Source organism: Anser cygnoides, chromosome 6, assembly GCF_040182565.1.
Source record: "Anser cygnoides isolate HZ-2024a breed goose chromosome 6, Taihu_goose_T2T_genome, whole genome shotgun sequence".
In the NCBI taxonomy this organism is placed as follows: domain Eukaryota; kingdom Metazoa; phylum Chordata; class Aves; order Anseriformes; family Anatidae; genus Anser; species Anser cygnoides.
In genome coordinates this window covers 40775893-40798035 of record NC_089878.1, presented here as the reverse complement: position 1 = coordinate 40798035, position 22143 = coordinate 40775893, and the positions used below count along the sequence as shown (strand labels likewise).

Genomic DNA, 22143 nt, shown 5'->3' with positions numbered 1-22143 from the left:
AACTCACAAGAAACACAGGCAGGCTGATCTGCAAGGCTGCATCAAATCTTGATGCCTTTAATAGCTAATTGAAAATAATAGCTTTTTTGTGGTGATGTTGATATGTTCAAAGCTTTCCAGCTGGGTGTGAAAGAAGTCAAAATGAAAGCTAAATCAAACAGCTCATTAAAAAACAGCAATGAAAAAGACTGCAGATGGAAAGTGAGCAGTCACAATGCGACCAGAACGGTAAGCCTACTTTTAGGGATCGCAGATATCGGTGGATAATTTGGGCAGAACGTGCTCAGCAAGTCATTTTCCTCACTTTGTTTGCAGGCAGCGCTGAACCCAAACCCACCGCTGCTTCCCCCCTCGCAGGGCTCCCAGCACCGTGCAGCAGCTTTGGGCACGGCCACCCGCTTTGGCTGCTGCCACCTCCTCCGCCACCAGGAACGGGGCACCCAGGTGGGACAAAGCCCCCCGGCCGTGCCCACTGCCGCGGCCAGGCACAGCTCTGCCCCCAGCCCCACTCCCTGTAGCTCCTCCTGTGGCTTGCAAGAGCTGCACGAGAGCAAACCCTGCCAGTCAGCTTTGTCAGCCTGCCACTGCTTGAAGAGACGTTCAAATTTTCACATCTAAAAGGAGAACCTAACCCAAACTGTTATATTACTGCAGCTATACAGAACATCATATACTATAATGTTTACTTATACCGTGTACATATACTCCCATATAAATCTATTTGCACGTATATTAAATCTTTCTCTACAATGCTGTGAGTTTTTATCAGTACAAACGTGTAAAATTAACTGAAACATTTGTTTTTGCCATTACGTTACCAGCAATGTAAGCAAGCACTTGGCTGGATAAAGGCACACTGAAACACGTTAGTCCCACAAATAGTAAAACATAATGATAATGCTGCCCTGAATGGAAATGATTATAAACCAGGGCAAGCACTTAGATAATGCCATGCCAGATAAATAGCCTGCCTACAATACGATATTTTCACAGCCAAATGCTGATTGAAGCAGCCTTTCACCAGAGAGTGGCACGAAGTACCCATTCTGCCAGGCTTTTCAGTTTCTGGTTTTCAATGCTGCTCTTCAGAGCTGAACACCAGGGAGAGCCGCAGCCTGCACTCCTGCGGGCAGCCTTTCCTTACGGAGGAGTGGGAGAAGGAGACCAGCAGGAGGGCTGGCAGCAGACTGGGAAGCAATGAACCGACACCACCTAGAAATGTTCCTGGGCTGCTGCTTCAGACCCAGTTGGAATTACTCTTCCCCTGTTCATTTTTTATATCTTTGTTTCTCCTTGTCCTGGAAGTGCAGGTGTACTGGAGGTGGTTGCAGCATTACACGCCGTGGGAACAGATGGAGAAAATTCTATAATCAAACAATTTGCAGTGCCCTGGGACACCAGGAAGGGCTTTCCCTTAGGAACCGCGAGCAGCTGATGTGACCACCTTGCTTTTTAGCAGCGTTCAAAGCAGATAGCGTGCACTAGCGCGATCAAATCACTTCGGGAACCAGGTCCTGCAGGGGACCCAGCATGCAGGGCCACCAGCTTTCTGAACGTCACAGCCCACCTGGGGACAGACGAGCCCGAATGTCCAGCTCAGCCCAGGTATGTAGGTGGAAGAACCTGGCGGTGCCCGAAGACGTGTTTCTCAGGAGCTTGCTGATGGCAGCCACACACCTCCAGCCAAGTGCCCGGGGTCACGTTGTTGGCTGTAGCTGAGCAACCTCCAGCCAGCCTGCACTCTCCGGGTCTCTTTCCAGGAGTGAATGCATAAATGAAGAATTTGCACTCAGTGTAGAAGAGCCAGAGATAAACAAACAGGACACATCGCTGGTATTATTTTGCTTTCTTGCCACGGCAATAAAAGCAGCATTAAGGCTCTCCCATAAACAGGCTCTCCAGATACAAGGTTTTATATTCCCCAGAGCTTCCCTCTGCTGCACGGCGTGACCCTGGAGCAGCAGCAGGAGAGCATTGCATGCCCAGCCCTACAGCCCCAGGGCAACACGCGGGCAGCCACCTGCTGAGCAAGCCCTAACTCATGCCGTTTGCAACCAACACCATTTTAATCAGGTTCCTTGCTCATAAAACAAACAGCGTGGCTGAGATGAGCCTGGAGGATGTCTCTGAGTGACTCAGCACTGGGCTGGGGGCGAGGGCCGGGGCTGCAGAGGCAGCAAGAGCACAGGAGTCCCTGGGTCTGGAGTGTCGGGCGCTGCAGGGTGACGTGTGGGCTGCTCGGACACAAGGCCAGCAAGTGGCAGGAAACACGTTCCCAGTATCACAGCCCTCCTTGAAGATTTGAAGTGGGAAGTGCTGTTGCTGGTGTTTAAATCGGGATATAATTCAGGTTATCACCGACAAACGCTGCCCCAAACGGATGCGACCAGCCACAACGCTGCTCTGCAGACAACTCAGCCACTCCAGACGTGAACTGTTAAACACAGCCGACGGAGAATCTGTTTTATTCTTTAGATAATCTTCAAATAAAGCCTGGATTTGACTGAGAGAGTGCTCTCCCTTCGCAGTATAGGCTCCTAATTTGTAGATAATCCCCTTTCTGAGGGATAGTCATCAGCAAACAGATTAACACTGAATTCGTCCGTATATCCATTTGCAGTTCTGACTGGATTGCCAACAGGTTTGAGAGCAGTGAGCAAAGAATCCCCAGCCCATCCATTCAATAAGGGAGATGACAGGACGCATTCATCTACCTTCCCTCCTGAATATCGCACAGGGGGTCTTTCTGGCAGCCTGGGGGAAGAAGAACAGGAAAAATATGCAAAGAAGAAGAGGAAAATAAATCTCTCCATGAAAAAATGTCTTGTAAGAAAGGGGATGAGCTGAATTCTTCCAAACCCTCGCTCACCGGTGTGCAATGACCTACTCTAACAAGCGAGTTACATTTTATTTGTTAGAAAACAAGTCAATGAGGATCCTTAAAATCTATTCTTATTTCAAAATGATTCATTTACACCACAAATTCTGTTCCCGAGTTAAATTCTGAGGTGACTGAAACCCAGCAAGTAACTATCCCTGAGCTGTCTGGGTGTGAAGAAAACACCACCAGCAGCTCTTACCCCAGAGAAGTCCTCCGTTTTCCTACAAAAAAAGTCCGATTCAGTCTACTTCTGTTGTCTAATTAAAAAGAGCCACTCTCCTCCATCTTCATCAATGTTTAAGATAATTTTAGTATAATTACAGGTTATTGATTCGGACAGTATGATATGTGTGAGAGCTGCCCATGGTGACAGGAGAATGATCCCCATCTTAAAGAAACTCACAGGAATCGTTAAAGGGGCTTTCCCTAATCTGGAAACATAAAATTCAGCAGTACTTAGATAAAATCTGCTGTTATTAATTATTAGCCATTTCTTCTAAAGGAATGGTGTATTTTAGGTGGATAGCACAGCCAGCTTTGCCATGAATTTTCACTTCTTTCATTTGCTGTTTTTGGTTTTCTTCTGTCACCTACTGATATATTTTATGTTTTATTACACAACTGGATAAACTGATGCTGTGTTACTTGCAGCTTTTCAATTCCTGTTTGTTTAGATTCTACTGATGAAATTCCATTAAGATTAACAGGAAATCTTATTCAAATAATTAAATTCTAGGGCCTTTATAACCAACATAAAATTAAAAGACACAGATGTAAGTTTCTTTCTGCCAAGGATTGTAGCCATGCCTGGTTACAAAGTTCTTCAACAATAAATCTTCATTGTTTCCTCCTGGTATTTACAGCAACAGGAACGGGGAATAAGTGAGAAAATCTGGTTATTATTTTGTTACCTTATGTTATTGTGCATGTGAAGCAAATGAATAAACAACTTTTGATGGTGATCTCCCCTATGAGCAATTTTTCAGCGGAATGAGAGACTGAGCTTACTATAATCACTCGGTATTGTTACAGTGAATTATGGAGGCATTAAGATGTGCATCATCTGCCTGTGAAGTGAGATTTATTTTGGATCCTTTATGTTCTCCACGGTCCAAAAATTTGCTGCACATACTAAACAAGTCCTGGGTTTTAAGAAGAATCCTTTTGGAACTTGTTTTAAAGTGCAATTATTATTATTCAAAGTGCATGAGCAGCAGCCGTACAATTAATGTAACTAAAGTCCTGCTTAGCAAAGTGTGCAAGGTATTTCTAAGGTGCTTAGGAGAGTATCTTGGCAACATCCTCACGCCATTTGATCCAATGGTAAAATTCCCAGACATTTACACAGCTGTAACATTTTTTTTTTTTTTCTAATTCAAGTCATTTCTCTTCTTATTTCCCAAGCAGTTCATAAGTCTCCCACGGGCTAAGCTGGATCTGCTGTCAGCGAAGTTATTGTATGCTGGGAGAGACCAGTCTGACCATGCGCAGTTATCTTCTCAAGGAACATTAGGGCTCCCATGTTAGACATAGGCACTCAGGCTAGATATTAACGAGTTTCCTCGTACAGACAGTTTATTGAGACATAACATAATCTTGCCCTGATCTCCTGCTGTCACACTTTGCCTCTTGGCAGGCCAGCTAGATGGAATAACAGTATTCCCAGCACGTTTGTGGGCATGCGCTAAGCTTAATGCCTGTCTTATCAGCCTGCCCCGCACTGGGGTGCTACGGATTAAACTGGGTGGAGGCAGGTGTTGCAGAAGTGCCTTGGCACATGGCTGGGGTAGCTCAGGTCTCTGCCGTGCCCTCCGGCAGCTCCCCTTCCCCAGCTGCCTCCGCTCACCTCGGTGCTCCCTCAGTCCGCTCGTCGTGTTTGCTTTCTGTGTGTCCCCTTGACCTCCTCCACTCCGCATCATCGCTGTGCCATCTTCCTCTCAATTTTGAGTGGTGAGGTCCCAGCTGTGCGTGGTTGGGGCCGGTACGTGAGCGGAGCAGGACCTGCTCGTCGTGCACCGCCAGCAAATGAGCCTGCCCAGCCCCGCCGCCGTCTGGCCCCGCGCTTCGGCTGGGGGCGTGATGGAATTGCTAATTGCTGTTCTCTGCAGGGGGTATTTGGGACTTAACGATATTCCATATTCCTTGTGATACAGCAGAGTACGTGAAAAATACAGCACCTAAATTCTCTGACTTAAAAAATCTAGCGAACATGTAGCGTCCCTGCGGCTTTCCAAGCCAAGAACGGTGCTGAAGCACAAGAGAGCCGAGCAATTCATTACAGAAAGCCTTGTCAAACACAGTCTGAGGCATTTTTGGATGCCTCATTTTCATCAGAAGTTAACCCCGCAGCTAATTGAGGAATCATAACTCAACTTTTTGATTGTTCTCAGTAGGACTTAACAGCCCTGGGAACATCCATTCCCGTCATTTTGATGGCGCTGGGTCTTTTAATCAAGCCTCACAGTTTGCGAGGACTGCAGCGTTAGTTGTCTGTTACAAATAGCTCATTGCCAAACAAAATCTAGGAGCTTCTGCCGTATTTATGTGAAGAAGGCTTAATGAAATTAACACCACGGCATTATCAAAGGCTCTTTCCTGTCCCTTCTTTTATGACCAGTCCAAATCTGGAGTTGATTTCATTAAGATCATTGATTAAGATCAATGTTTGGTTCCTGAGTTTTTTTACAAGTGTCAATACTGATTTTATAGTTTGTTATCTCAATCGCTACTAAAGTATAACAAAAGATAGCTAATTTGCTGCAACACCAGAGGACCAAGAACTTGCAAGTCACCCTAACCATGCCAGCTCACAGGAGCCCTCAGCGGAAAGACAAACTCCAGTTGGCAAAAATACATTTGACTTCGACGATGTAGATTGGATCTGCATCAGGGAGCCTTGAGGGACCAACATGCACCAGCCCCCAAAAGTTATTTCAGTGTAGTAATATGGGATATTTGAGCAGAATGAGTGAGCTTTAGACAGGTCAAGGCATCGTAAACTGTAGGACAGAGTTTATTTTAAAATACATACTCTCTATATAATTATAATATACTACATTTAAAAATACATAGCCCTTGCATTCTGTGTGCTGCAACATGTACAGAGGTAATGGAAACAGAGGCTCTCTGGAGTTTTTCTGGCCTATTGTTTCCTTAATTTGGGCAGTGGCTGCGTGGGGCCCTAGCGCAGGCAGGGGCAGGATGCAGATGGGGAGGGCAGCACCCTGCTAGTGACCGGGGAGCTGCCAGGTCTGCAGAAATATTCCAGCCTGGACCTCAGACGCACTTTGCAAAGAAAGGGATTTTTGAGGCAACACACAGTGAATGTACGAAAATGTGCGGCTGCAATTCCAGAGAACAGACTTTCTGTGGCTCTCTGCTTTCCAAAAAAATAGGACCAAAAAAGAGAAGTTTCTTTGAAAAAGACCCGTTTGCTCCATCCCACAGTGTGGAAGCTCAGCTCTGCACCCGCTGACTCTCCCCACACCAAGGCCATGTCCCAGCCGGTGTGGACACTGCAGGGGTGCCACCAGGAGGGAAGGACAGCTTCTTGGGAATTAGCAAGAGATGTGAGCATCAAAATTGGCACGTGCTGCTGAAAATATATTTCCTATGCAGCTTACACTTTGTGGAAATAGACTAGTTCTTTGTCTCTTAAGTACATGAACTGCATTTGGGCATATACCTTATGAAATTCTGCTTAGGAAATGACACTGACCAGATGCCAAAATAAATGGAAAAGATGAGTATCCAAATAAAAAAATACAGATCTGCAAGATAACATATTCCCAAATATAAATCATGAATATTAATCCAGCAAAAATGAAAGACTTAGAGGGGGAAACATTATTAAAAAGGTCGCTATTAGTCTTTATTTATCTCCTTTAGCACGGTAAACAGTCTTATTGTCTCCTGAGTCAAACTAATTGCAAGGGGAAAATTGTTGCCATGGATGCCACAGAGGTATGCTGATTGCTGCTTTCTTTTTTTTTTATTATTATTTTAATCGGTTTCAATGGATCTTTGCACAATAAGAGTGGAAGCAAAACTGGAATTCAGATAGAAACGAGCACTCGGATGACAGACGAGATGAAATCACTTTGCAGACGTACAAAAGCAGAGCGCAATCATTTTGTATCACTTGCAAAGCCTTCTGTAATACCTCAGCTGCTCAGTCAGCAAGCGATGCTCCAGGGGAGGGCGAGCATTCCCACCCGCGCTGCAGGGACAGACGCACACCCACCTTAGCACTGCTCAGCGAGCCCGCCACACTGGGTGGGGGAGCAATGGGCAGGAGTCAGGACACGAGCCAGAAGGCAGAGAAAGGGAGAGGAAAGGGTGTTTGCATAATTTTCCTCACCCCGATTCCACTGCAGACTGTTTACCTTTTTATGGAGGAAGATGCTGTGCAGCCCTCCCCAGCCTGAACTTTAAAAGGTTTGTATGAAAACAAGGCATGACCCCAAGGCTCAGGCTCTCCAGCACGTCCAGATGCTGGAAGTCCCTCTCCCAAGCAGAGAACCCTGTTGCTGGCACAGAGCCCCCCCAAAACACCTTCCCCCCACTGTCGCAGGCCATGGGCAGGGCGAGCGGAGGTCTCGGAGGATGCTCGGGAGCCCCCATCCCATGAGCAGGGCCCCACACAGCCGGCTGCCACCCACAGCCCCACTCACACTTGGTTTTCTCCTCAAACGCGTTTAATTAATTTTCTTCTCAAAGCACGTGCCTGCTTTGCAGGGAGGGGGAGAAGGGATGCGTGTTGAATCCAGCAGAGAAAGGTAGTTTTTCTGAATACCAAGGGAAAGCCGAGGTTCAGAACTCCAGCAACCAATGACTTCAAAATCTGGAGTCGTTTCCTGGGACCTTCCCACATGGCTTCATCTTGCTCCTCCTTTACACGCCCTGAAGAAGAGAGCCTGGTTGTACAGGCACGCCAAGAGATGCACTAGGCTTGGCTTCACTGTAGCAGTGTTCTTAACCTGAGTAATGAAACCTGGTTTGGTTAATAAAGTCCAAAAAGAAACCAAAATAAAATATTTTCCTTAATCATTTCCCAGGAATGCTGCGGGGGTAGCCGGGGCTGCAATCCGCTCGCTGCCAGCGCCCGCTGCGCTTTCCAGCTTCCTCGCAAGGCTGCCGGGACGATTAATTACATGATACTTGCAGAGAGCTTTGAAGATATCATTATGTGAAGAGCAGCCTTCAGGAAAGCATTTAATACCTATATATGATTTCAACGCAAAGTACTACTTAGTGTGATTGTACAAGCATCAGAACTGAAATTTATTAAATACCAATGCCACAGATGAATCACTTCTGCATTAAGAATGGTAATAACTTTAGATAAAAGCCCAGAACAATAGAAATTTCTATTTATTTATATCAAAAGCATAAAGGACTCAGCAAAAGGCAATTTAACCACTGAGATAATTTTTAAGTCTTTTCAGATTAATAACAAAATTCCATTTCTGCTGTCGCTGAAAAGATGAGAAGGAAGTAGTTTAGTGGGCCTTTTTTAACTTCTTTTTATTCAACATTTCAGACCCCACCTTTGATAAAACAAACAAAAATACCTTCTCCTGTCAAGAGCTAAATCCTCACAGGCAGATTTTGCTTCGTCCTCAAGATCGTGCAGTAGATGCGCTGGGTGTTTTTGTGATGCATTTTCATTGCTTAAAGAATAAAATAGCAAGCATCTCAAAATAGACGTACAATACATCACTGCTGACAAAACGGGGCAGCCAAAACCTGTTTCGAGTGGCAGAAAAAGCAAGAAATTCTCATCTACTTTGCAGTAAAATCACAGAGAGCTCTACCGATGAAAAAATTAGCTGAAACAGCATCGCTTGTTTTACCTGCAGCTTTTGGGGACAATTTGCATGTTTTCACATGGTGCAGTTAATTACAAAAATGCAAATCTAAACAAGCTACAGGTTTCATTTTGATCAAGTGATATTTAAAAGTCCTACAATACCAAAATGAACAGCACATTATAGGTAACAGCTCACGGAAAGTAACATTGGACTAGGATGTCATTTTCTCTGCATTCACGGTCAGCTCTTCATACAGCTCCGTACCAATCATGGCAGAAAGAAGCTGAACTAAAAAAATATCTGCGTTATGAGACACATAAATAAAGACTGCAGAGACAACAGTGCTATGAACTGTCAGCCTGACGTGTTTTCCTCTCATAAAGCCGGTACGGGCTCTAAGCTGGTGTCCTCACACTGAACCGTTCTCCCTCAAAACCATAGCGGCTCACCCGCTCTGAGATGTATGCTTAAAACCCGTATCATTTTGCAATTCATATGAATATCTCGCTTGTAAAGAACTGGTCCTCAGGTGGAAAGTTTGATCCTGCTACACTTGTAAAGAACTGGTCCTCCGGTGTAAAGTTTGATCCTGCTACACGCACGCATGACAGCAGTGGCTGGAAACGCGCATATATAATAAACACATCAACTGCTTTCCCAGCGGTCTGCTCTTTTTCACCTTCTCTAAAAAACCTTTCCCGAGTCCCTGATAATTCAAGGCAGCAGGCAGAGGTTCCTGACGTGGTACACTTGAGCATTATGCCTTTACCAGAGCCATTCCATCTTTTCTCTCTCTTCTCCATCTTCTGTACTTTCTTTGGTTTACTTTGTACAATTTTATTTGGCTTTTCCTCTCCTTTTCCACCGAGGGTGCGGAGGAAAGCTGCAGCGCAGGCCGAGTGCCAGACCTGCTGGGATGATGTGATCAAAAGCTCAGTCTGGATTTTTGAAGCTGGCGTTGCATTTACAGTATGTGCAAGTATGTGAATAATTCATTGCTTAGGATATTATAACACAGTTTTTGTAGGTCACGGTTTTCAGTGACAGACGTTTAGCATACACCAACTGTTTTAAATTGCTACATAGACTGAAATTTAATCCAAATCTGTGAATTATTTGGAAAAGCTAAAAATAAACTTTGAAAATCCCCAGCGAATGTCATGCATGCTCAACAAAGCACAGACAACAATTTCACACGCCGTGTAATAAAGAAACAGTGAATCATCCACCAGTGCTGAAGCCATTTCACACTCGTCCAAGAGGCGGGCGCTGCATGGAATGACTAGGGCTGAAAGATCACATTTCAATCCACAACGGAGCTTAAAAAAAAAGCACACAGAGGGTATGACACCAAATAAGCACGATTGCATTACATATCTGCCACCGTTTCGTTACGTGAGGTTGGACAGTACGTTCCTTGTCCTGTGCTTCTGGAAAGCTGGGTGTTGAAAGAAATCCTAAAGCTACAGCGAGAACCCGACTGCTCAGAAGTCCAGGTGTCAGGCTCAGCCCAAGGGGTGCTTCGATGGTAGCGGATGCAGCTGCCATCCCCTGAGCCGTGCTGTGAAAGCGTCTGAGCACTCTGCTGTGTATTTCAAGACGAGCAGATGGAAGATTACCCATCAGAGTACTATCACCAGCACCCTGTCACTCACAGTGCCTCTCTCGTTGGCTGGCATCGGAGGGCTTTGTCCCCGTCCCTCCTGGGAGAGGGTTCCCTTCGTCCCACAGCAGCCGAGGCCACCACGCAGCTTTGGCCCTGCTCTTCCCATGGAGCCGGGCAGGTTCCCTGCGAGGAGGAATGCCTCAGGCTGCACTTCGCTCCCTCCCCTACATTTCCAGGAACCCCGGTGCAGCAAAAGTCCCGCTAAGCTTCACAATGTATTTTATTTAACAGAAACGTTTTCTGAAATAAATTAACCAGGCCCTGAAAAAATCATATTGGCTTTAAAATGTGCTTCTTTAAAACGTTTTGAATCAGAGATAGTTTAGAGACTTGAGCCAGGAGCAGCAGTTTGTTTTCCCACCCGTGACATCTGCAGCTGGTGGAAGAACAGGACAGAACATTTCACTGCCTTGGATCACAAGTACAAAAGTTTGCTGCCAGTTTTCACAGGCTTTAAAATTTATAAAAATAATTTTTTATTAATACATACATTCTGAGCTGCCAGTCATAAAATACCTGCTGTGATTATGGATGCTTTTTATTCGCATCTTTTAAGAAAAAATCCTTTGCCAGACACATTTTTGCGCCTACCCTATAAAGCACAAAGTGCAGCTTGGACGAGGAGCCGGATGACAAAGGCTGCATGCAGGCAGGCAGGAGCTGGGGGCTAGGCAGGCGACACAAAAGGTTGCAACACCTTTCTCAGCGGGACTTGGTGCCAGAGAAAGGCAGCGTTCCCTTACTGCCAGCCTAATTCAAAGAATGCTCCCCTCCACAGCGAGCCTGCACTCGATACAGCTGTGCTCCATGCCCAGACGTTTCAGTAAAAGCAAAAAGCCCAGCATACGCTTTTGATATCACAATTTACCCTCCCATACTGCCACTTCTTAGACCGAGCTCCTTTTCCGATCAGCCACCTCCTTTCGCAGCAGTACTAATCGAGCCCCCAAATCCCTGTGCTTTTTATTTTATTTTCTCGAACTGTAACAAAGTAGTGCATAATAAAAAAAGGGCAAATGTATAAAGGATCAGTCTAAAAGGGAATCGGGCGCTTTCGGCTAACGCAGCCTCTGCTGACCAGAGCTCTGCAGCCACTCACCCTTTGAAGAAGTCGCCCTTTGCTGAGCGGTGACGATGGGAATCCAAAAAGGTCCTGAGGTGCAACAAGCTCAGGCTCACGCCTAATTCCCGTGACACTAGGAGGATGTGGACAGTGCAAGATGTATAAATGCATTATAGGAATCTTGTTCCCTTCTTAATTTGTCACAAGAAAAAAAACCCTACGTCCAAAGACTGCACGTCAGCGCCTGTTCTGCACGAACTGCTCCCGAGAGCCGGACTTGGAGGGGTGCCCGAGCTCTGAACCGGGGCAGGGCCTCGACCAGAGCTGTCCGCCCCGAGCCTTCTCTGAGCTCAGACCGGTACCCAGGCAAGCAGCACACTCACCACACTGCGCGGGGACCCAAATTAAAATCCTGTGTGGTTTGCCCAAGGCTGAAGTTTTGTCTCTCCCTCAGGTGTGCAATGGGGTAAGACGAACCAAAAGCAGCAGGCCAGGTGCCTTACGCTGAGGATGTGTACTGCTTTGTAGGCTTTACCCCCAGCCTCCAAAAGGAGCTAGAGGAAACTTAAGGACCTTCTTACTGGGGTCCTTCTCACTGGTGTCCACCCAACCTGGTGGCAGTTCAGATCTGAGAAGTCACAGAGCGTTACCTTGCCTTTACTCCCAGCTGCGGGCCAGTGAAGGAGCACGTTATAACTCCAGCCTTCCCCATCTCAGCTGCTATACTCAGCTGTACAGCCACGCGTGAGCGGGGCATTTATAGCATCTCCCACATGCATTTTTGTTGTGTAATAAAAGCCAGGTTCAACCAACAGCTTTCCTTTCGAGCTGGGGAAAAACACTGTCTCCTCTGCCAACCGCCCCGTGCCGTTGCACGCCCCAGCCTCCCAGTCCCACCGGCGCTGCCGAACGGGCTCCAGAGGGCTTTCTGGGTGGTGACAGGGAGCAGAGCAGAGAAGAAACAGACAGCAAATGTCATCGTCTCCCAAGCCCCGTTTTATCAGAAACGAAGCTAAAATAATCATCATTTAAAGGCTTTGCGGGATTAGGAGTTCAGAAATCAGATGGATTCCTCCAGCTTACGGTGAATTACTGGCGCGGGCACGCCAGCGGGATCACTGGGGCATCGCACAGCCCGAGCAGAGGAGCACCAAGAGGCGTTCTGGAAAGCAAACAACTTGGATTATTGTTTTAAAGCATCCCGTAGCAGCAGCTGAAGAGGAAAACATAGAAAACATTTTTACCCAAATAGAAAAACATTCTCAGATCTCTACAACACGTCCTAAATTTAAGCTCCTCATTGGCAGATGCTTATGTTTCCACTGGAGCCACTGTTTAGCATAGAATACAAGTTTAAAATAAAATTTGACCAAAAAAAGCACAAAAGAGGAGAACCTTGCATCAAAACCTGATCAGTACATTGACAAGAACAAACATTAATTAAACCCTCCTTCCACGGTCTTCCAGGCAGCTGTATGATCTGTATTGAAGCAGACAATTTGCAATCATTTCGGCTTTCTGATTTAGAGGCGACACTGCCAAAACCCGTTAGCAGCAATCTGTGTATAGCATGGTCAGAATCCAATGCTCCATGCCATCGTACGCTGCAGCCTCAGACAAATTTTAGATGTTTATTTATAATGCATTATCTTCAAGGTCCTGAGGCGTACTTGCACTCCGCTCTCCTTCCAAGCCTGTGGCAGGAACAATAGCTTTGATACGCAATCAGCGCTGTTTGCACCATCGGGACGCCGACGGTAGAGTGATGACAATAATTCAGAACAAATCTTCGCAGGAGGCATTTAAACCATGAGCTCCTTGCTGTGGGGTTCGGTGGGAATTTATAGCTGGGAGAACTTTTTGCATGTAAAGAAGCACACCGGCGCAAAAGCAAGAGTCCTAAAAGCAAAATACGGATAAGAACAAAAAAGCCTGTCTCTGACTCTGCAAGTCCCTGAGCCCACTAATCACCATCGGATCACTGCTACAGCTGCTGATCTGATCTCAAACAGCTGTTTTAATGCTCTAAAGTACCAGGAAAAAGTTCATTGCCACATTTGCTACGTGCTAGCAAGTAACAGCTATATCTCCAGCACCCATTTCTTGCAGGAGCACAGCGCAGAAACACCGCGGCTGCTTCCCACCACGAGTGCTTGGGCGAGCGTGGTGCCCGAGCTGCTGCTTGCCTTCCGAAGAAGCCCAAAGGCAGCACTCGGCCCCTGCGCAGCGTTTGCATGGAGCCAGGCGGCCGCATGTCCCTCTGGGACCAGCGCCCGTGGGGATGCTCAGCCCCCAGCCCCCCGAGGAAGCGGCTCTTCGGCGGTGAGCCAGCCTCGGGGCAGCCCCCCGAGGCCCCTGCCAGCCTAACACTGGCTGTGATGGGTGCCCCAAACTGGATTCGAGGGCGTTCATCAACACGGCAGGCCGCATGAACACTTCCTGAAAGTACTTACGAGCCCTGAAATTTGAGGTTGTTTAAGGAGCATGAGGGAAACAACAAAAACGGACAGTGTTTGTGCAGAACTTAGGCCAACACAACACAGTAGGCACTGTCTTAAGCAAAATACATTTTATTTATATTTTGCATGTAATTCCCGTTGTGTGTGCAGATGTCTGATACCTTTAAACTTGCTAACAATAAAAAAAAATTCAAAAACTCTCTCGTAACCATGGCTAACTCTGGAAATTAAGCGAATTCCGAACTAGATTAATGATGACTACAGTCCTTCATTCGTGAGGCTTCTCCAATTAGTCAGCCACCAGGAAATCCCTCTCCCCTACAGTTACTATTCGATGCTGCAGGGCTTCCCTTCAAGTTCAGATTTTGGATTTCTCTGCTGAGGAAGGCGAGCCAGGAGGGAGGCAGGAGAAATCAGAGAGCTCCGGGCCCTTTTGCTCTCTCTCGCTGGGCACGCACCATCTTGCGTCGTGCGTTAGGAGGAACAACGCTGCTGCTGAACACGAACAGTGCCAAAAGCAAGCAGGTGTGCAGGTAACATTTGGTACTGTCAGACTGATTTCATTCTCCATAGCAAGCCGTGTGGACTGCCAGTACACTCAAACGTGATGGAAAATTAAGGAAAAACACTTTACAGCTATACAGGATGAAGTTTTCCATTCATAAAAAGGCCCCTATAGAGAGCGGTAGGAGCAGCAAACATTTAAGTCAAACTCAAATGAGAGACTAAAAAGTTAGCCGCTTTAAAAGCCCAAACATTTATGCTGAATAGAAATTTGGCAGAACGACCAGCCAGAAAGTGTTTACTTGTTTCAAACCGATTATTGAAAAAGGCATTTTCAGCTTCCCTGTTATTTCATTCTGCAGGCATATGCCAGGGTAATTAAAAAGCCTTTTAGAGAAACTATGGAGAAGATCATTTGGAGCCAGTTTTAACGCCTTTGGGGCAGTGCACTTCTGCTGCCCATCCGTGGCGTGGAACACCACGGGGAAAGGAAGTGTTTTTTCCCTACACGTCCATAACCTCTGTCCATGTCCAGATTATGTCTCACATTTAACATCAGATTAACGCATTAATATTGATTCTGTTGCTCTTCCTATGCTACGATTTGCAGGATTGAATATCAGGTTGGGAAATGCCTGCCATGAGAGAACTGCTTCTTTTAAGCACTCAGTCATCTGTAGCACGATTTGCATTAGCATATAAAGGGAAACATTTTTACAGTGGTCTGCGTGACTTTTGTTTGCAAAGGTGAGCCCTTACAGTGGTCTTATACCAGTAACACTCATTTCTCGTTTAGCCACCTGAATTCCAAACACGGCCAGCAGAAACAAGGAAATGCATTTGCATCAGAAGCCCAATGAAATATGTTCTTCCACCTACCGAAGCTCAATTTACCCTGAATTTCAAGCTTAAATTCACAGAAGACAATAATTAACTGAAGAGACAACTTTCTGGATGACAACAAATGGATTTCTTCCTCAGTGCACTAAAAAGTTTCCCTGAGAAGTGAAATAAGGTATTTAATTTAGTACATTAAATAAAAAAAAAAATCTTCTTTCAGGAAGCTCGTCAGAGAATTGATTTGTCTTCCCTTCCTGAGGGACAGGCCACACTTAGCAGTGAGCGAGCTGCATTTCCACATTATTTCCAAATATACCCTTTTAGGTTTGTTTTTTTTTTTCCTGACTTTTCCATCACATTTGACATTAACTTAAAAGCCTGTCGTTGTCTTTCTCTCAACTGAAAAAAAAAAAAACCTCCTTGCTGATAGGTGCTCTGAAGTGAAACCACCTTCAGAAACAAGGAAAATGCCCATGCATTATAAGATTTCTCTTCCTACTGCTAGCATTGTTTGCGAATTAAATGCAGCTCTATTGCCCTTTAAGCTTTATCCCTATGCTTTTATCTTTAGCTTCATTAGTGGATTTTAGAACACATTTCAGACAGACTTCAAAGCATTCCCATGTAGAAAATAAAAATTTCAGATAACCTGGGCTACTTTTTATTCTGATTTTTCTCAACCATTTTTTTTTATTATTATTTTTCCCTCCCCTCCTTGCTTTTATTTCCTGTACGTAGAGGCTTCAAAGGGTCATAACTGTTGGCTGAGGGGGCTGGATGCTATTAAGCAGATGTCGTTACTCCCTTCGTTTTTTAACATTTCTCTTGAGAGATTTTTTTCCAACTTTAATCCTCTCTTATGACTTTAGGATTTGTTTTTCAACCAATAGTCCAGAGTACATTTTTATTTCTAGCACTTGCTAGTAATGAAATACGGATTATTTGTCTTAAATCCATGAATTCATCAGCTATACAGCCATAGGATCAAGCAACAAGCATTACTGATCTATGTTTGATGGCATGATTTTTACGAGACAAAACAAGCATATGAAAACAATAAAGTAGGAGACATAATTATACAGCATAAAATCCCTTATTAGCTTTATCAAAATCAGTAACTAGTCATTGGACTGCATTTTAACAAGGAAACTAGTAAAAAACAGCAAAGCAGGTGAAAGTCCCACGTTTTGCCACGGGATCCGCAGCACACACACGTTACTCACCTCGGAGGGAAGCTCCCCTCAGCCTCACACACGCTCAGACAGCAGAAAGCTACCCAAAGTGAGAATCATTTGTTATCGTCACATAGTTTTGCTCTGCATTTTCCACTAACTTCATTACGTGTACCTCACGCACCTCCTTCCTAAAGCTTGGCAGGTATTAGTTCTACTCTCTCCCAAATTCCAGGCACCAGAGATGATGCTGGTTTTGGATGCATTGCTCCTCACGATGCCTAACATCTAAAATCTTATCTTCCACAACTGACCTGAAGAGTCAGGATTCGACTGACTTCCCAGAACCTGCATTCTTCAGGCGTTAAAGTTCTGCAAAACAATAGCAGAAAACGGCCACCTCCAGGACCAACACGCTTCGCAGAAGTTTCAGGCTCCCCAGAGGCTACGCTTTCCATTCCTTTCCTCCTAAGAGCACAAAGCATCAAGAGCTCCCCAGAAACAACACTGCATTCATTCTCTGATTTAGATTTTTTTTTTTTCCAGGATAAAAGTTACATACACTCCCGTTGCCTTCTTCCCCACATTGGACTAATCTGAAGCCAGTCTACTCTTGGTCTCACTTTTTCCACGATAGCTGACAGCACAAGTGGAAGCAGAAAACAATCGTGATAAAACGCCATGAGAACATAGCACCCAGGATATAATGTAATCCCATCGTTTATAATGCAAAATACACCACTGGAAAATTTAATTTCATTTTTCGTAGAATAAAAGAGTGAAAAATAAGTACCCCTGTTCAGGGGGAAGAAATAAGCTGCAAAGAATACCTTTGGAACAGGGAAAAGTTCCCTATAATTCTTGACAAAGACACTGAGGTTATGTGCTGAATGCTTCTAACCAGAATACATCTTGGGACTCCTTGTGAGGGGAAGAAAAAACCCAACATCATTATACTATACTTTTAATAAACAGAATCCATTCAACCCTTGAATAAGTTATGAAGCTCTAACAGGAAAAAAAAAAACAACCTACTCTGTAGCCTGGAGCACATGTGCTATGAAGTAATCATTTAGACTCACCTGCAAAACAAAAACATAACTGGCTTCATGTAGAATATGATTTCACCCATTTTTTTTCCAGCGCCCAGAGATATTTCTTAAACTCGATGTTAGAAAACAATAGTTCTAATCTCTCCAGAAACCAAGACTGCAGTTGCTAAGGCAACATTGCTTTTTGGACTCCCCTGTTCTTTGCTTAATATGACAACATTTGAAATTATTGTACCAGTGCACATAAAGTAGAAGAATTCTAAATGGCACTCTGAAATTAAAATATACATATTTTATATATATATATATAAAATAATAAAAATAATAATCCTAGAATTTTTTTTTCCTTAACAAGCTGTTCCTGGTTTATTAACTGAATCCCAAGACAGACATGCTGGAAGCTTCACTAATATTTTCTTTTAGCTTCACAGTGTTAAATCATATTCTGTGTGCAAGCCCTCACCCTGCTGGCCAGACTACAGACTGCCTTTGAAACCGCTGTGCTTCCAAAAAGTAGCCGCCTACGCGTGAAGTGACAGGTGTCTGAAGATGTTTGAGACTAGTTATCTGTTTAGCTTATACGTAGAAACCTACAGTGCAATTCTAAGAGCAAAAATAAAAGATCAAATATTTTAATTAAATTTAACTAATTTAATCTACCGTTGCCTTGTACAAGCAATCGAGATCAAACGCTCCTTCCCCCGGCTTCCCGCAGATTTCAGAGTACAGCTGTACTGACAGGGGGCTTTTACTGGGGGACTGGAAAGGAAGGTAGGGTGCAAGACAAATATGTACTCTATCAAAACAAATGTAAAGCAAGGCAAAAAGTTTCAGGGAAAAAATCACTTCCTTTAAACATTACTGCCTAAAGTAACTCTACTAAACACAAATAAAAGTGAGACTGTAAATAGCAAGCTTGCACCTGGAGGTAACAAAAGCAATTTCAATCCCCCTTTTTCAAGCTATGCTTACTGTGAGGAATCAAAAGCATCCTGGCAAATTCAGCTCTCCTGACCCCAAATGCAAACTCAATCCCATCACTCCTTAGGACAACTTGCTTTCTGAAGTCATTCCAGCTGTGGGGCTCCTGCAGCGAACTGTGGTTCTCACACGGCTGAAGCTCAAGGCTGCTCCAGCAGGGAAGGAAGCGCCAGCGGGTGAAAGTGTGCAGTAAATAAAAGCAGAGTCATAGCTTGCAGAGCAAAGCATGCAAAAACGAGGGTGGAGAGCTCGCACCAGAGGGGAAGGACATCTTTCGCATATCCTTGCTCAGGAAGACGTGCCGGAGAAATGGGGGACTGCTGCTGCTACAGGAGCCAGCGCCTCACTCCACTGTAAGTTACGAGGCTAGAGCAAGCACTGCTGCCAGCTGCAGGATGGCAGCCCTTCTTTCAGAGGTGAGCAGGTCACGTTTGGGTAGGAAGCAGGTTCAGGTTAAGGGGGAGGCTTCAGTAACACCATTAACTCTAGATAGCAAATGTGAGATCAAAAAAATATAAATTATACCATGCCAGAAAAGGCTGATTAAGGAAAGGCCTTTTAATGTTTGTGTACGAGGAAACTCTTCATTTGGGCTCTGCTGGAGTCACTAGGATGCGAGTTTACAGTTTTAACTCTCATTTCAAGGTATGAATTTTGTAATATAGTGACTGGGGAGCTAATTCACGAGCTGCTCAGCATCTCCACCCTGAAGTGACAGAACTGGCTTGGAGCGGGACTGGAAACAGCAAAATCTCTGCCTGTTAAATTCTGGTCCTGGTACTGCAGTTGGCTGAATTTCACCCTCTTGTAACAAACGCTGGGACCCTCGGAAGCAACATCTGCAAGTGTGGTAAAACTGGCTTGCTTCTCCAGCACTGAAAAGCAATATGTGATTAGCAAACATATCAGAGATGCCAAATCAATCCCTCACCAGAATACCTTTATTCCATAGGTTGAACAACACAGAAATCACGATGCATGGCGCATTCCTTCGATATACAAATACATACAGAAGCACACGCAGTGTTGAAGCCATACAAGCCGATTGCATTTTTAATCTCTTATCCGCAACCTAAGAACTACAGTGGATATTTGCAAAGAAATTTTCCTTGATCCCACAATCCAAGAAAGATTAAAAGTAAAACACAAAGGGTACGAGGCTACTGCCGTGGCCAGCACACCATAAGACAAGACACTTAAAAATGTCTGAAAGAGGTCTTTAGGGGCTCTCCCTGCCCTCACACTGCGGCACCCGCACCTGGGCTGGCTCCGAACTGGAACCAGTCCCGGGAAGCTGCTGGGAGCTGAGCACTGCTGCACCCTGCCTCGTTATGCCCGTGCCACGCTAATGAGGCAGGGCAGCTCCCCAGCTCAGCATCCGAGCCAAACGAGCTCACGCCTGGCCGCGGAGGATTTGTTTCGATGCCTGTACCCACGCAGCACGGTATTCAGTGTTTGATGATAGCGGCAGGGGTGGAAATCAGGTGTCAGGCACAGGAGTAAAATCCCCATTCCCTGAAGGTCTGCTCCCTTCGAATGAGGAGACAACGCACTGCAAGATAGGCGGTGCAATTCAAAAAAAGAAAGGCATATTACACGTTATGCAATTGCAGGACGCACACGCCACTTAAAGCTACGTCGTAGGGACAAAAAGAAAGCTAAACTTACCAACATCAACTCATGCTCAGGGGCTAAGTCTGATTTTATTCTAGTTCCTAAAGAAGTCACTTGCAGAATCTTTTGACAATGCTTGTTGAATTTTAACTCAATTTAGCAGCAAATAATTTTCAATCAGATACTTTTAGTAAAGAAATGAGTCTCCCTGTGCATGACAGAGTTAAGAAAATAGTGCCAGTTTTTTTAATTCCAAATAAATTATTGCTCTCCAACTTGAGGTTATGACAAAGTTAAGTTTTAAATTTAATTTTTAATCCTAATATCATCATTACAATTCCACTCGTACAGTAGCTGTACGCACAAGTGGTAGCTGCTTGCTCAGCACTGCATCTCGCCCTCATCCAAGTTCTGCACCAGCCTTTTACTCTTTCAGATCACTTAAGGTCACAAACAGATGAGCTGAAGCTGTGCCAACACTAAGCACAGCAAAGATCTCGTCCTGTATCTCTTACGGTATGCTCCTGTGCTCCTCAATACAGCATTTGTCTGTTCTGCAGCACCACAGCATGGTTAACACAAGTCCAGTTTATATTGAACAACCTCCCCCTATCCTTTTTTATTTTTATTTTTTACACTACTGCTTCAGTTGTTTTCACACCTGGAACTTCGCACACAACCTGCTGCACTGCTAAATTTGGTGTTGCAGTTCAGTGGCACAGAACACAGGTGCAAGCGACCAGCAATTTTTCTTCCTTTACCATACCTGCAGCCCTTCTCCCACTTTACTCATTATCTGTCCCACTGAGTTCACAGACTTACTATAATCCTAAGTGCACGTGAAATCATTTATTACATATGCAGTTTCACCTGTGCATTCATACCAGATTCATTTGTCTTCTCTAAAAGTATTTTGTCTAGGTTTCATGAGAGCATCTTATTTTAAAATAATAAATATTTCAGCAATAATCACAACACCATAATTATAATGGCCATATATATTAACTGTTGGGCTTTAACAATTATTCAGGCAGGTTACTCCCTAGTTTACACACACAGTAGGTAACTTATTACCACAGTAATATAGATCAACATTAGTTCCTTCCACTCCTCTGGGGAAAAAAAATAAAAATCCCTAGAAACCATCCCAAAGGCTTCCAGCTCTTCTGGCAGCCCCTAAGGACAACTCTACGACATACCCCATTGACATGTCTGGCTTCTTTTGGGGCTACTTATCAGCGGATGGCTAATCACGCTGTCAGGTGAATGTATTGTATCAGTGTAATCAGCAAACGAAGAGATCTGCCCACACGCTCCGAAGAGATGAATGCAAGAACACAGTAACAGCTGTAACATAGCTGGCTCTGTCAAACAAACTGCTCAGCTTCAGCTTCGCAAGATGTTTTTAAACGAGAGATTAGGTAAATTCTTAGTTTCTAGCAAAAAACTCCTGCCCCCATTGTCTCTTGGCTATTGTTCACATTATATGCATCCACCCCTCTTGTAACACTTGGGAACTAGATGGTAGGGTTTTTTTCATTTTATTTATCTCTAAACCATGCAGACAACACAGGTGAATGGGATGGGTAACTCCTCCGCCAAGACCCAGGAATTCACGGATGGGTTGACTCCTTCACATGATGAATACCAGATAAGGACCTTCTGCCAAGCAGCGTGCTGTCTGCAACTGGATTTGAGCCACGTAGCAGAAAGCTGCGCGTGCAGCCCGTTTACATGGAAATCTGGCCAGGAAAGTATAAATTGGGCAGTCTGCAAGAGACGAGCAGTTTCCAAAAGAACTGTTTCAGATTCACAATGAAGTTTGCCAAAACAGCAATCACTAAAGTACGTAATTTTGCATTTAGAAACAAATTCAAACGTTTAAAAAAAATCAAGTCTTGAATAATACAGTAGTACAGTAGGACATGCCAACCTGTCAGGAAAGGACACCGATCAGAAAAACCGATGAAGATACACCAATTGTTTGGTATGACAGAAATCAAGTTTTAATATCCTGTTCACAAGCTGTCCTGTTTTATCACACAGCGATTAAACATTCAAAACTTCAACAAGGTTTAAAAAAAGCATATTAAAGTAA

The 22143-nt window shown here is 44.7% G+C and overlaps 1 long non-coding RNA gene across 1 annotated transcript in view; it reads right to left on the bottom strand.

Annotated features, from left to right (window-relative positions):
• Positions 1-15843: 15843 nt before the first annotated feature.
• LOC125185025 (uncharacterized) overlaps positions 15844-22143 on the bottom strand; it is an 8405-nt gene continuing 2105 nt past the window's right edge. The window contains exon 2 of the long non-coding RNA XR_007169862.2: positions 15844-21815. This is a non-coding gene — a long non-coding RNA (uncharacterized lncRNA). The remainder of the gene's footprint in view (positions 21816-22143) is intronic.